Here is a 13207-nt window from a genome sequence, read left to right on the forward strand (position 1 = left end):
GCTGCCCGCCCAGGGACCGCCCCCGGTGCCTCCCAGCCCTCCCCGGGACCGCCCCGGGTGCCTCCCAGCACGCCCCAGGCCGACCCCCGTGCCTCCCAGCCCGCCGCGGGACGGGCCACCGGTATCTCGCTGCCCGCCCCGGGACAGGACCCGGACGGCGCTGCCGGATCCGGCACGGAAACCCGGTGCCGCGGTGCCTGCTCCGGGACCGGATCCCGACGGCGCTGCCCGCCCAGGGACCGCCCCCGGTGCCGCGCTGCAGGGTCCGAACCTCGGCGGCGCTGCCCGCCCCGGGACCGCCCCTGGTGCCTCCCAGCCCTCCCCGGGACCGCCCCCGGTGCCTCCCAGCCCGCCCCAGGACCGACCCCCGGTATCTCCCACACCGCCGCGTAACCGGCCACCGGTACCTCGCTGCCCGCCCCGGGACCGGACCCAGACGGCGCTGCCGGCACCGGCACGGAACCCCGGTGCCTCGCTTCCCGGCCCGGAACCGGCCTCCTGTGCCGTGCTGCAGGGTCCGAACCTCGGCGACGCTGCCCGCCCCGGGACCGCCCCCGGTGCCTCCCAGCCCTCCCCGGGACCGCCCCCGGTGCCTCCCAGCACGCCCCTGGACCGACCCCCGTGCCTCCCAGTCCTCCCCGGGACCGCCCGCGGTGCCTCCCAGCACGCCCCAGGACCGACCCCCGCTATCTCCCACACCGCCGCGGGACGGGCCACCGGTATCTCGCTGCCCGCCCCGGGACCGGACCCGGACGGCGCTGCCGGATCCGGCACGGAAACCCGGTGCCGCGGTGCCTGCTCCGGGACCGGATCCCGACGGCACTGCCCGCCCCGGGACCGCCCCCGGTGCCTCCCAGCCCTCCCCGGGACCGCCCCCGGTGCCTCCCAGCCCGCCCCAGGACCGACCCCCGCTATCTCCCACACCGCCGCGGGACGGGCCACCGGTACCTCGCTGCTCGCCCCGGGACCGGACCCGGACGGCGCTGCCAGCCCCAGCACGGAAACACGGCACCGCGCTGCCTGCTCCGGGACCGGATCCCGACGGCACTGCCCTCCCCGGGACCGCCCCCGGTGCCTCCCAGCCCGCCCCAGGACCGACCCCCGCTATCTCCCAGCCCGCCGCAGGACCGGCCACCGGTACCTCGCTGCCCGCCCCGGGACCGGTCCCGGACGGCGCTGCCGGCCCCGGCACGGAACCCCAGTGCGGCGGTACCCGCTCTGGGACCGAATACCGACAGCGCTGCCCGCCCAGGGACCGCCCCCGGTGCCTCCCAGCCCTCCCCGGGACCGCCCCGGGTGCCTCCCAGCACGCCCCAGGACCGACCCCCGTGCCTCCCAGCCCGCCGCGGGACCGGCCACCGGTACCTCGCTGCTCGCCCCGGGACCGGATCCCGACGGCGCTGCCCGCCCCGGGACCGCCCCCGGTGCCTCCCAGCCCTCCCCGGGACCGACCCCGGTGCCTCCCAGCCCTCCCCGGGTCCGACCCCGGTGCCTCCCAGCACTCCCCGGGACGGCTCCCGCTGCCTCCCAGCCCGCCCCAAGACCGACCCCCGGTATCTCCCAGACCGCCGCGGGACCGGCCACCGGTTCCTCGCTGTCCGCCCCGGCACCGAACCGCGGTCTGTCGCTGCCCACCCCGGGACCTGCCGCCGACGGCGCTGCCGGTCCCGCGATCGGTCCGCGGTGCCGCGGCCCCTCCGGCACGGGGAGGGCGGGGGCAGCCCGCCGGGACGGCTGGGGCCGTCGAGGCGCCGGCCGATGCTCTCGGAGCCGGGCTCAGCCGGCTCGGGGAAGCTTGTTCCCCGCCCCCGGCACGGTCCTCCCGCCCCACCGTCGCTCGGGCAGCCGGTGCCGGTGCCGCCGCACTCCCCGTCCGTGCCCTCGGTGCCCGCTGCGAGTGGAGGTGCCGCGGGGGGGCGGGTAGAAGTACGACGTTCGTTGCGGGCGTGTCTGTGAGTTCGGGGCCGGGGGGGAACTGAACGGCTGCTCCTGCTCCGGGCAGGGCCGCCCCCCCGGGTATGCGGGGCGGGGTGACCCCTTTGTTATCAGCTACAAGGAGACTCTAGGGTGATGTTGTGAGCCTCGAAGCAAAAGTGCTTCTCGAGAACCGTGGCAAGCAGTTATTCCTGTGAAAGGTGGTCTGGTGCTGTCTGAAGGGAACAAGCTGTGGGATGCAGAGGGGTTTTGCTGGCCTGAGCGTTCAGACCTGGGTAGGATAATTAAAAACCAAACAAACCGTGTGACTTTAAACATGAAGTGTTAATGTGGTTCGAAGGGGGCTATTTTCCTTCTGTGTTACACCACCTGAATTACCCTGGATGAGCCTCTTGCCCTCTGTCCTTCCAAAAGCCAGACAGAGCCCCATGCCAGGAGTCCCTCGATGCCATCAGACGGGGCTCACCCAAGGCCATGGCCCGTCCTGCAGAGGGAAGGCGGTGACGCTGCTGGAAACATCGCAGTGCTGTTCCTGGGGCACTGGCTGGGCTCTGCGCTGGGTGAGGAGCTCAGAGGAGCGGGTGTGCTGGGGCGGTGTTCATTGGGAACGGGGAAGGGGCAGGGGTGGGGAGCTGCTCGATCCCATTGGTTCTAGGGAATCCTCTGCAGTGGGGGGCTGGCGCAGGGACAGGGCACAGGGCTGGCAGAGAGCGCACTTGGACTTGGTGCCAGTGCCATGAACTCCTGTGATGCTCCGGCAGCTCATTTGTGACTGATTGTTGCTGTCTCCTGTCTCAACAACTGGGATAAGGTGGTGTGGGGGTGCAATTCTCACCCCTCCCCGCCCCTCCTGGTTGGGTGCTTGGTGCTGGGTGTGATTCCCCCCACCTCCCCCAGCTGTGCCCCGTCTCTGGAGATAAGGACTGAGAACGTTACCGAGCCTGGCTCCTGCCCTCCCGCCTGCTGGGAATCGGCTCTAACAGCCCCTCATCTCCTCAGGGCCTGGCACACCTGGGCCTGGGGTGGGGCCAGATGGGAACAAGAACAGAGTTGCACATCCATCAAGTTCTTGTGCAGCTGCTGGACGGCATCAGAAGGGACCTGACAAAAGTCAATTGTCTTGGACCCTCTAAACTGCGACCCCCAGGGAGACCCTTGGAGCTCCCCTGGATCCCAGCGGCCTGTGACCAGCATCTCCCCTGAGCTGGAGCCTCGCAGGGACCAAACCCTGGAGGTGTCGTCTGCTGCCAGAGCTGAGGGCAGGCCGGGGCGAGGTCCCCCCGCTCGAGGCTCAGGGATCGCCCGCGGGGGAATGCCGAGGCCTTGGGAGGATTGGCTCTAACCTCGAGAGGAGGGAAATGTTCTCTGAGCTCGCTGCTCTGTCACCCGCTCGGTCTCTGCTCATGGCGGGGACGGACCCTTGTTTCTGGGTGTCTGTCCGTTGGTGGATGCGCAGGGATCGATGGATCAATGAAGGCACCGGGAAGTGAGGGAGTGTGAATCTGGGCAGTTCAGAATCTGTGAGTAAGTCGCTTTTCTTTCTTTCAGCATTTCTGAATTATTTTGTAATGATAAATTGCTGTTAGTTATTAATAAATCCAGATTTCCTGCTAAACCATCACCGTGTCAATACTATCAACCGCGACACCCAGTGCCCCCCACTATGTGCCAGTGGCTCTCCTAGTGCTCTCCAGTATGTTCCAGTGCCCTACGTTCTGTCCCAGTATCCCTCCTAATGGCCCCAGTATGTCCCAATGACCCTCTTAGTGCTCCCCAATATATCCCAGTATGTCCCAGTGCCCCCCAGTATATCCCAATAACACTGCTAGCATTCCCAAATATATCCCAGTACGTCCCAGTAACCATCCCAGTGCCCCCCGTTGAGACGGACACGACAAACACCAAATTGTGCAAAAATGGCTACTTTATTATTCTAACAAGCCTTTTTATAACTTTATGAAGAGTATGTGTCCATATATGATTGGTTTAATTACAGACTAACAGTTCATGACTGGATGACCTCTTCTCTGCCGCAACCTCGATAACCTTCCTCTCCTTGCGGTCAGGGAGTTCCAGTCTGGCAGTTCCTTAATCTTGTTTACTCAGCTCTTCTCGGGACTTTCAAGCCTCTTAAGGGTACGTGGTTATCTGTTCAAGGTCAATATCAAACTTCCATTCTGATCCCTCGGACCAGCCGAGGTCTCCCATAGTACCAGTACTGGTTCCCAGCTCCAAGCACAGAAGAGATGCTGGGCGGCTCAGGCCGCATGCTCTGCCCAAGCCAGAAGGTCACTGGGGCACAAGGGGCAGCCCTGGATCTGAGTTCAGGTGGGAGCAGTGTGGGAGGCTCCCACGCCCCAGCCTTACCATGGGTCCTGGCTGATGGTGGGATACAGGCAGGTACCCCTGCAGTGCACCTGGTACAGTCGCTTTGTCCCCAGGGCCTCAAAATGCAGCGTCTGGTCAAACTGCCCCGGCACCGTGGAGCTGAATTGGACCTTCAGTTCCACCTCACCGTGGGCAGGCACTATCCACCGGCAGCTGCTCAGCCCGGCAATTAAAGAGGAGGCTTCAGACATTGCTAACGAGCAAACAAGAGAAGGAGGAGGCTCATGGACTCGCCATCCCGTGGAGGCACCAGCAGAGGGTCCCTGTGGAGCTGGGGATGATGGACCCCGTTTGGCAAGATGGACGTGAAGCAGAGGGATCACCTCCTCCCTCACAGCTCACCTGACGGATTTCCCCGGGAATGGGACCGTGTCTGTGTCGCTTTGGTGTGCCTCGGGGGGCCGCGTGGGTGCTCCCGTGCCCGGTGCCTGGAGACCTCTCCTGCCCCGGCTGGAGCTCCTCTTCTCCCTCACAGCCTCCCGCCTGCCCGCGGCTTTCTCCTTCCCCGACCGACCCCTGCTTGGCGTGACCTGCTCCTCTGACACCTTCACACCAAGGGAGAGAGGTGAGACCTGCCCTGAGACACCCCCATCCTGGAGAGAAAGCTGCAGGTTTGTTAACAGACAGGAGGGAGAATAAACCACCAACCACCTCTGCCCATGGATTTGGTCTTCCTTATGGGACTTTGTTTCTCCTACAACACCCCTCCTTGCCCAGGACCCTCTCCTCAAGGGAAGTTGAAGGTTTTAGCTGATTTATTTTTTCTCTCATCTCACAGAACTGCCCTATGTCTCAAGCAGAGCTGTATCTTTTAAACAGACAGGAGGGATGCCTGCAGACACGGGGCCCCATCATGTCTTCACTGCCCTTCCACAGTGATCCTTTTCCATCCCACCTGCCCCCCATGCCCCCATCCAGCCTGGCCCCTGCCCTGGCACCTTCACTGCAGGCACAACAGGGACGTCCAAGAAACTTCTGGTTTCCTTCTTTCCTTCTTCTGCAGTGGCACCTTCTGGCACCACAAAGGTGAAGTGCTCGAGGGCTTCTCCTGCTGCAGGGACCATCCGCTTCTCCGGGTAGCGGATCACAGAGTAAAAAGCAGTAGGTGGAATGGGAGGCCCCGAGGAACCCAGTCCCAGGTCATCCAGGATCTAAAGCATAAGAGAAAACCCTGTTTATACTCCCGTCGCCTTCATCCTCACACTTCCTGAAAGGCACTGAGCTTTTGGCAATGGGTTTTTTTATTTACATGGAGTACAGTGCTTTTTTATGCCCAGTGGGGTGGGCAGGCTCCAGAGCAGTGCCAGGACCTACAAGTGGGACCTAGAGAGAAATCTCAGCTCTGAGTGACTCGGCTGAAGGAAACAATGACCAGGAGTTGCCCTGCCCTGGGACCATTTTTAATGATTTCCAGACTGGGAAACTCTCCAAACAGAGAGGATGTTCTAACAGAGAGCCCTCCCTCTTTCCACCCATCTGAGGGATGGCAAGAACTTCCCCAGCCACGTGGCTGCTGTGAAGCCATCGTGGAACATCATCAGTGTCCTGAACAAGGCTCTGTGCTGTTGTCACCTGGTTGGACACAATGCACCAGGGCCCAGACCACGGCAGGCTCAGCATCTGAGCCTCACACGGGCTTTACCTGCTCTGCCGCTGGCAGCTTGCCACTCTCCAGGATCGCCCTAGTCACATCTGCAGAGCTCAGCACCTGGATGTCCAAGCAGGGCACCCCGATGTCCTGGCCCCGGCTGACCCTTCTGCACCTTCCCCTTCCAGCCCAGATAACTTGGAGTCCTCAAGAGCCTTCAGTTTTTCTAGATGCTCCTTCTCTCTGTCCTTTCGGCTCCTCCGCCTGGATAAATGCTGGCGCTGGCCTTGTACTTGGTGCTGCATCACCTCTTGGTTCAGAGGGGACAGCAGGATACCCTGAGCCCTGTCCCAGGATGACAAAATGTGTGTGACATCCTTCTGTGATGCCTTGTAGATCTTAAACCTCAGGGCCAAGTTCTTCTCGCTGTCACTCTGCGCCTCAGTTTTGGTTTCCCTCTGTTCTGGGTCTGCAGGTTGCACAACCTCCACTGGGCAGGCCTCTGTCGGGGGAGCCTTGCTCTGCTTTTTCTTATCTTCCTTGTTACTTGCAAGAGAGTCAGGGTGCTCCTTTGCAGATCCCTTCTTCTCTCCCCCCTCGGTGACATTGGACAGGTTGCCGGTGGATGCGCTGGTGTTGCTAGTGGATGCATTCGTATTCTGGGCAGGAGGAGCAGGAAAAAGCTGTGAGCATTTCAAAGCACCAACTCAAATGCTGTAGGACAGCGGCGATCTTTGCAATAGCACCCCACGCCTCATCTGAGACCTGTGCTAGGTGCTCTACAAATCCCAATTCAGAACACAGCTGGTACCCAGCTGAGCTCAACTGAAACTAAACTCCCCAGTGCCAGACTGATGAGGAGTCCTGCAAACCAGCTGAGAAACAGAACAGCTTCCCCAACCCAAACAGGGAACTTAAGACACCTCCTTACTCCTGTGCAGTCCTCCGGGCACGTTTCTGGTGTGCTGAGCATCCATCCCTGTGTCTGGCTGACACTTTGGGAAGTCTGGCTGCTAATGAATACCTAAAGGGCCTGGTGGTATCTCCTGCCAGACAGGTAGCAAAAGACACCACATCCCAGGCGGGTCATGGCTCAGAGGTGTAAGTCACATGCAGAACGGGGAGAAATGCTGAACTAAAACTATCTAGGGCTTGGAGTTACGTGAAGCCACGACTCAAAGGCAGCATGACCCTAGAAGAACAGCTCTACCCAACAAACCCATGCGAAAATACCCCTGGTGAAGCAGCAGCACGATCAAACACTGGCTGCTGTTTCCCAGTACAGCCCCGTGTGTTGCTGATGGCCAGGTACTCACCCCCAGCACTGCAGGTGGCTGCTGGCTTCACCAGGAATGGTACGGCTCAGCAGGCGGGTCCCCAGGGCTTTCACTCTTCTCTATAAACACAACCACCCACCTGCCTGACTCCAGGCTCGCTTTTCTTCCTTGAAGCATTTTCTTTGTCTTTTCCAAGCTTTCTCTTGGCCCACTTAGACAACTTCTTCAGCAATTCTTCCTCCCTCAAGCGTTCGAGCTCCCACCGGTGCTTTTCCTCAAGCTCTCGAGCCAGCCACTCCATCTTCCTTCAGCAAGACAAACAGAAAACATCCCCGAGAGTCACCGCCAGAAATCGGGGCTCGCTGCAATCCTAGCTGGTCCCACACTTCATTCACTGACCCTAAGGCCAGGCACAACTGTTAGACCAGCTCTGTGGACTTTTCTCAACCTGGGGAGGCTGGGACATCCAAAGTGAGGGAAGTGGGAGGGGACCTCCAGGGCCAGCCAAATCTAGGCTTTGCTGTCACAAGGTCTAAATTGCACTACTTCTCCAATAAGGTCCACCTGGACACCTCCAGCATGCTGCCAAAGACTGATCCACCATTGCTCCACACTGGAGCCTGAAGCTCTCAATATCCAGCTCACAAATCACTAAACCAGCTCACAAATCACTAACACCTGCTTATCCCTGCACCAATACTTGGCTTATCTAGCCCTTCTCCCTGGGCACAGCCTGCTCCTTAGCAAGACTAGCCATATCAATCAGAAAGCAAAGGCTGCAGTAGCTGCCCTCCTGCAAAACAGGCTCCAAACAACCAGGTTTCCTGCTGGAGCCCAGCTGGGACCATGGGAAACTTGTGCTGCCTGTCCTGGAAATCACAGTTTGAAGCAGCCCTAGTGATCTCCTCCCAGGGAAACAAACTTCAGCTGGGGTTGAAAGAAGTGCTGAAACATAGGCTCGCTTTAAGCAAGTCCCTCCCCAAGTTTCAGGCAGGGGTTATGTACCGGGTCTGGCTGAGCCAGGATTGGTTCCCCTGTAGCAGCCCTCATGGTGCTGTGTTTTATGTTGGGAGCTGGCAGGGTGTTGATAGCACACTGGTGTTGTGGCTACTGCTGAGTAGTGCTTACACAGCACCAAGGCTCTTTCCGACATTTCCCCCCCACAGTGGGACAGGGTGGGCAAGATCTTGGGAGGGGACACAACCAGGACAGCTGACCCGAACTGACCAAAGGGATATTCCAGACCATATGACATCTGCTCAGTCTGCTCAGTCATAAAGCTGGGAGAAAGGAGGAAGGGGGTGGGTCACCCTTGGTCCTCCGAGGCAACCACTACGCGTATTGGAGCCCTGCTTCCTGAGAAGGCCCGACATTGCCTGTTAATGGGAAGTAGTGAATAAATCTGTTGGTTTTTTCTTTTTTTTTTTTGTTTCCACGCGCGGACCTTTGCTTTGCTTTGCTTATATTAAAACTGCTTTTGTTTTACCCACAAGGGTTGGTTATTTTCTTTCCCCTCTTTGCCCTGTTGAGAAAAAAGGGGAAGGGGGGGAAGTGATAGAGCGACTTGGTGGGAACCTGGCATTTAGCCAAGGTCAAACCACCACAGGTTAATAGGGGCTTAAGCTTATCCTGTGTATCCTCTTGAACAGGGCTGCTTTGCTGGATCAGAGCTTCTCCCAGGCTCACCTGCTGCTGCAGCTGAAGGTGAGCCTAAGAGACACCAGCTTTTGTGGCTGGTGTCACTCAGTAAGGAAAACCCTGGGAGCTCAGCAGTGCAAGGGCCTCCCTCACCTACAGCAGGACCGGGATCCAAACCAAGCCAGCACAGCTGCGCCTCACACCAACCCACACCACAACCCCTCTGGTTTGGAGAAGAAGGGCGATGAAGATGAGAACGAACATAATTAACTTAGAGACACTTGTAAGCACTGTGGCAAGGGAAGCACAGAGCCCAGCTCCCTGCAGCCAGTGTCAAAGCCGAAGGGCTCACCACTAAAACGGAGAGAAGATGTTCTCATCTCACCGGAGGAAGGTCCCTCCTCTGCTGGGAACCAGGGAGGTGGAACTGGCAATCCTTGTGCTGCTGGTAATTAATGCTTTTGGCCTTGGTAACCCCTCTGAGCACAACCAAGGTCTCCGGAGCAGGGAAACCCTTTGGGGACACTATCCTGGGGAGGCACCCATTGAAGGCTTACAGACCTTTTCTTCCTCTCACTCTGGACTTGCAGTATACTGTTATCAAACTGAATTTTCTCCTCCTCGGTGAGGGCATCATACTCGTCCTCTTCCATCTCCCAGAGACGTGCTTTCTCCCTCCTGGCAGCTTCCTCCCACTCCTGTCCTTCAGCACAGACCAAGGAGAAACCATCAGTGCCTGCAAGCAGAGCTTGCTGCTCTGGGTGAGCTGCCAGGATTCACAACTCTGTCCTGACCCAGCCTATCATCCTGCCAGGAGATACTGGCGAGCTCACATCCCTGCTTCAGAATTCAGATAAGCCCCCAAACTATCGCTGGCCAGTGAGTTCCCATGCCTTGCCTGGCTCACATGCACCAGCACTGTGGACAGCTGGCCAGTGATTAGTTATTGAGCCACAACAGCTTGCATTTGTGCCCAGGCTTTAATGTTAGAGACTGAGGTCAGCCTCAGCATTGTTGAATTTTAAGCAGCTGTGAGCTGAGTGCTGGCTACACCGAGGCAGAAGGTGGAAGGATTAATAAAAACATCTCTTGCAAGTTCTGCTGGTAACCCAGATACACACGGGTAAGGCTGAGGGCTTGAGAGAGAAGATTTCAGAGTTACGGAGACGAAGAGTCTCACCTTCCTGCTCTTTTGCGGCCATCTCCCTGGCTTTCAAAGAAGCATAATCCTGGAACAGGTTCACAAAATAGATGTAAGGCCGATTTCTGACAGCTTTGATCAGGCAGAGGAGAGCAGACGCCGTGTCGCGTGCAAAGGGGGTCTCCAGGCCATCAAACACCACTCCCTGGTAGCAGTCACTCAGCTGCAGATAAAGTCGAAAAGGAAGAGAAAGTCAGCTGTTGCACGCATTGGGCTCTCAGCTAGTCACTAAAGCCTGATGTCAAAGATCACCAGCCATCACAGTTCCAAGTGCAGCAGCTCAGACAAGCTCTGATCTTTCCCCACGCTCTGCCAACTTATGGCATCTGCAGCTTCACCCACGGATCCCTGCACGCAGCCCAGGACTCCTCCAAGAGCAGGCACAGCCCTCCTCCTCTCTGAATTGTACCTCGCTGCCTGTCTCTCTGTAGCAAGACCGTACCATTTGCCCCCACCCCACGTACATGCAGCCTTTCAGAGAGGATGGCCACCAGCAGGTCCTCGGGCAGCACGCAGCTCCTAAAGCCCAGCTCTCCTGATGTGCTGCCACTGATGCTCAGCCATCGCTGCGTGGGAACGCAGGGAAGGGGAGAGAGGTGAGAACTTGATGAGCCCTGCAATGTTGAACACCACAAGAAAAATCAACCACTTTGGAAACCCCCAAACAATTCCAACTGCTGGGCTTGGAGCTGGGGTTTCTCACTAGCAGGAGACTAGAACAAAACTGCAGGCCAGCAGCTCCAGGGGACCATGCTGGAGGGTGCATCCGTGGCCAGCAGAGACCCAAGCTCGCAAGCCCCCAGCGCAGCACCCGGCAGCTTTGCCCACTGCTGCAGTCACGTTAGCCAGGACTGCACTTTGCCAACAATCTGTTAAGATGCCGTAGAGTTTTTCTGCCAGAGCACAGGGTTTCATTCCCACCCCGAGCCACGCCCAGCCTGCCCAGCTGGCTCTCTGCACTATAGACCCCCGCACCAGGCTCTGGGTGACACAGAGCCTCCACTGGAAGCGGCCCCTTCACTTCTCAGAGGCAACAGAAAGGTCCCAGGCATTAACCAGTGCAGATCGTGCTTCACCTGGGAGTCTGTCAGATCCATCAGATGCTGTTTCTGGGATTGGGGTGTGGGGCCATCTGTCTTCTTCTTGCCTGCCGCAGCGCTCACCTGGCCTCAGGACCTGACGGACCGCAGGCTGAGTTTGTCCACAGAGCTGGACCGTCTCATGTCTAGGCTGCGCTTGGCCCTGGTGCCGAACTGCAGGCTGAGGGATGCATCTGCGTTGTGACCTGTGGAGGGGACAGACGCTCAGTGGGGAGCAAGCAGGCACCTTCCACCCCAACGGGCACAGCCCTGTGCCCTGGCAGGGACACGGCCATTGTTCCCCAGCCTGCTGGGCACTAGCAGCACCGATCTCCAGAAGCAGCTCCTGCCCTGCTTCTCTTATTAGCATGGTAAAGCACACCATCTGATACTGGATTTTAAAGCCAGAGAGTTTTTAAGGCACAGCTCCGCGTCCCTCCTCACAAATGTGCACTCAGGTGACACTGCACACTAGCTCCCCTATGGATCAAGCCAAGGCTCCACCCTCCAGGAGCATCATTTGTGTACCTTGCACCCATCCTGCATTCTCACATGGAGATGGTAACATGCAGCCCTGCCCCAGTTGCATCCCCCATCTCCACTGGAGCTAAATCCTCTGCATGGGATAACCCCACCTGAGGCCCAGACCCTTCTTCCTTCCACCAGCTCCCAACCCAACCAGGTTCAAAGCGGAGCAATGCAAAACTTCCCCCACCAGAACCAGGGTCTGGCCTCACCCTGCAGAGCGCGGGGCACCAACTGCCCAACCAGATTTTCTAAAAGTCTCTGGTCTCAGGTGGAGAACAGCACCACATGCACGAGCTGTGTGACCTGACAGTGTGTATAGGAAAACCTCTGGAGAAAAGAGCTCATCTGCAGCATGTCTCATCTGAAAGTCTGGGAGGTTATTCTTCCCTTCCTCTCATGTTTCTGAAGCCACACTCAAAGTCAGTTGTCTAGTGCTTAATGAGCAGCTTCAGAGGGCTTCTTTGTTGTTAAAGTGGGCAGCAGTTCTGCCTGATGGCCACGAGGAGCCAGCTGGATTCAGCTTTGAGGAAATATAAAAAACCCCTGAGAAAAATACAGGTGTGCTTCACCACTCCTAGGAAAAGGAGTATGTGCTGAGAAGCCCAGAGGCAGTAAAAGTGCCCCTGTCTGAGCCCTTAAAACAGAGATTATTTTTTTTAATAACACGAGATGCTTTATGAAATGGCTTTGCATTTCTACATGCTGCACCCATGTTCCCTAGGAGACCCAAGGGCTGTCAGACTTCCTCTCTGGAGCAAGCAGAAGTGGATGGTCATGGTGGGTTTCTGAAGCGCTGCTCTAGGTCCAGTGTTTCTCCTTACCGGCACCCTCTGCCTCCTTGCAGCTCTGCTCGATGGCAGCCCCGATGCACAGCTCCCGGGCGCACAGCCCTGCTGAGCTGCTCCTGTCCGAGATGGTTTCTCTCACCACGATGTCGATGGACAAGCAGGCAGCGCCATAATATTTGGACAGGGCAACCGCTGCTGCTGTCTTTCCTTGAGAGAGAGGAAGAGTGCTCGGTGACACTTGCATGTGAAGCATTTTCAGGACAGGCTCTAGAAAGTCCCCAGACAGGATTTCAAAGTTTCAAGGACAGTCGGAAATCAAGTGCCCCTTTAGGGGAGACCATGAGGGAGGTAGTTGAGCATGGCTAGAAGCATTCTCCTCTAGAGCCAGGAGGATCACCTCCACCTCACATCCAGCTGAGCACTTTGTCCCTCGTGGTGACCTCAACCCTGGGCCAGAACATTGTTTCGAGCCCTGTCCCGCCACCACTCAGAGCGTTCACCAGCCTGTGCTGGCCAGCGCTGCCTCAGGCAGCGTCTGGGCACGGTCTGGGGGTCAGCGTGGGCGAGGGACTGCTCCCATGAGGCAACATGGGCACTAGGCACTGTGCTCCCACGAAGCAACGGTGACGTGGTCACCCTGTGTGGGGGAACGATAGCCTAGCTGTGTGGACACAGGGTGAGCCACAGCACTTGCCCCAGCTGGTGAAGGCCTGGGACCATTTCATGTACCAGCAGAGCTGTGGCTTACCTCGCTTCGCTTCAGCTGGTCAACCAAGCACCACAAC

General features: G+C 58.5%; 1 pseudogene; it reads right to left on the reverse strand.

The window, feature by feature from the left end:
* Positions 1-7390: 7390 nt before the first annotated feature.
* LOC141938236 (hydrocephalus-inducing protein homolog) overlaps positions 7391-13207 on the reverse strand; it is a 73096-nt pseudogene continuing 67279 nt past the window's right edge.

The sequence above is a fragment of the Strix uralensis genome, chromosome Z, assembly GCF_047716275.1.
Source record: "Strix uralensis isolate ZFMK-TIS-50842 chromosome Z, bStrUra1, whole genome shotgun sequence".
Taxonomy (NCBI): Eukaryota; Metazoa; Chordata; class Aves; order Strigiformes; family Strigidae; genus Strix; species Strix uralensis.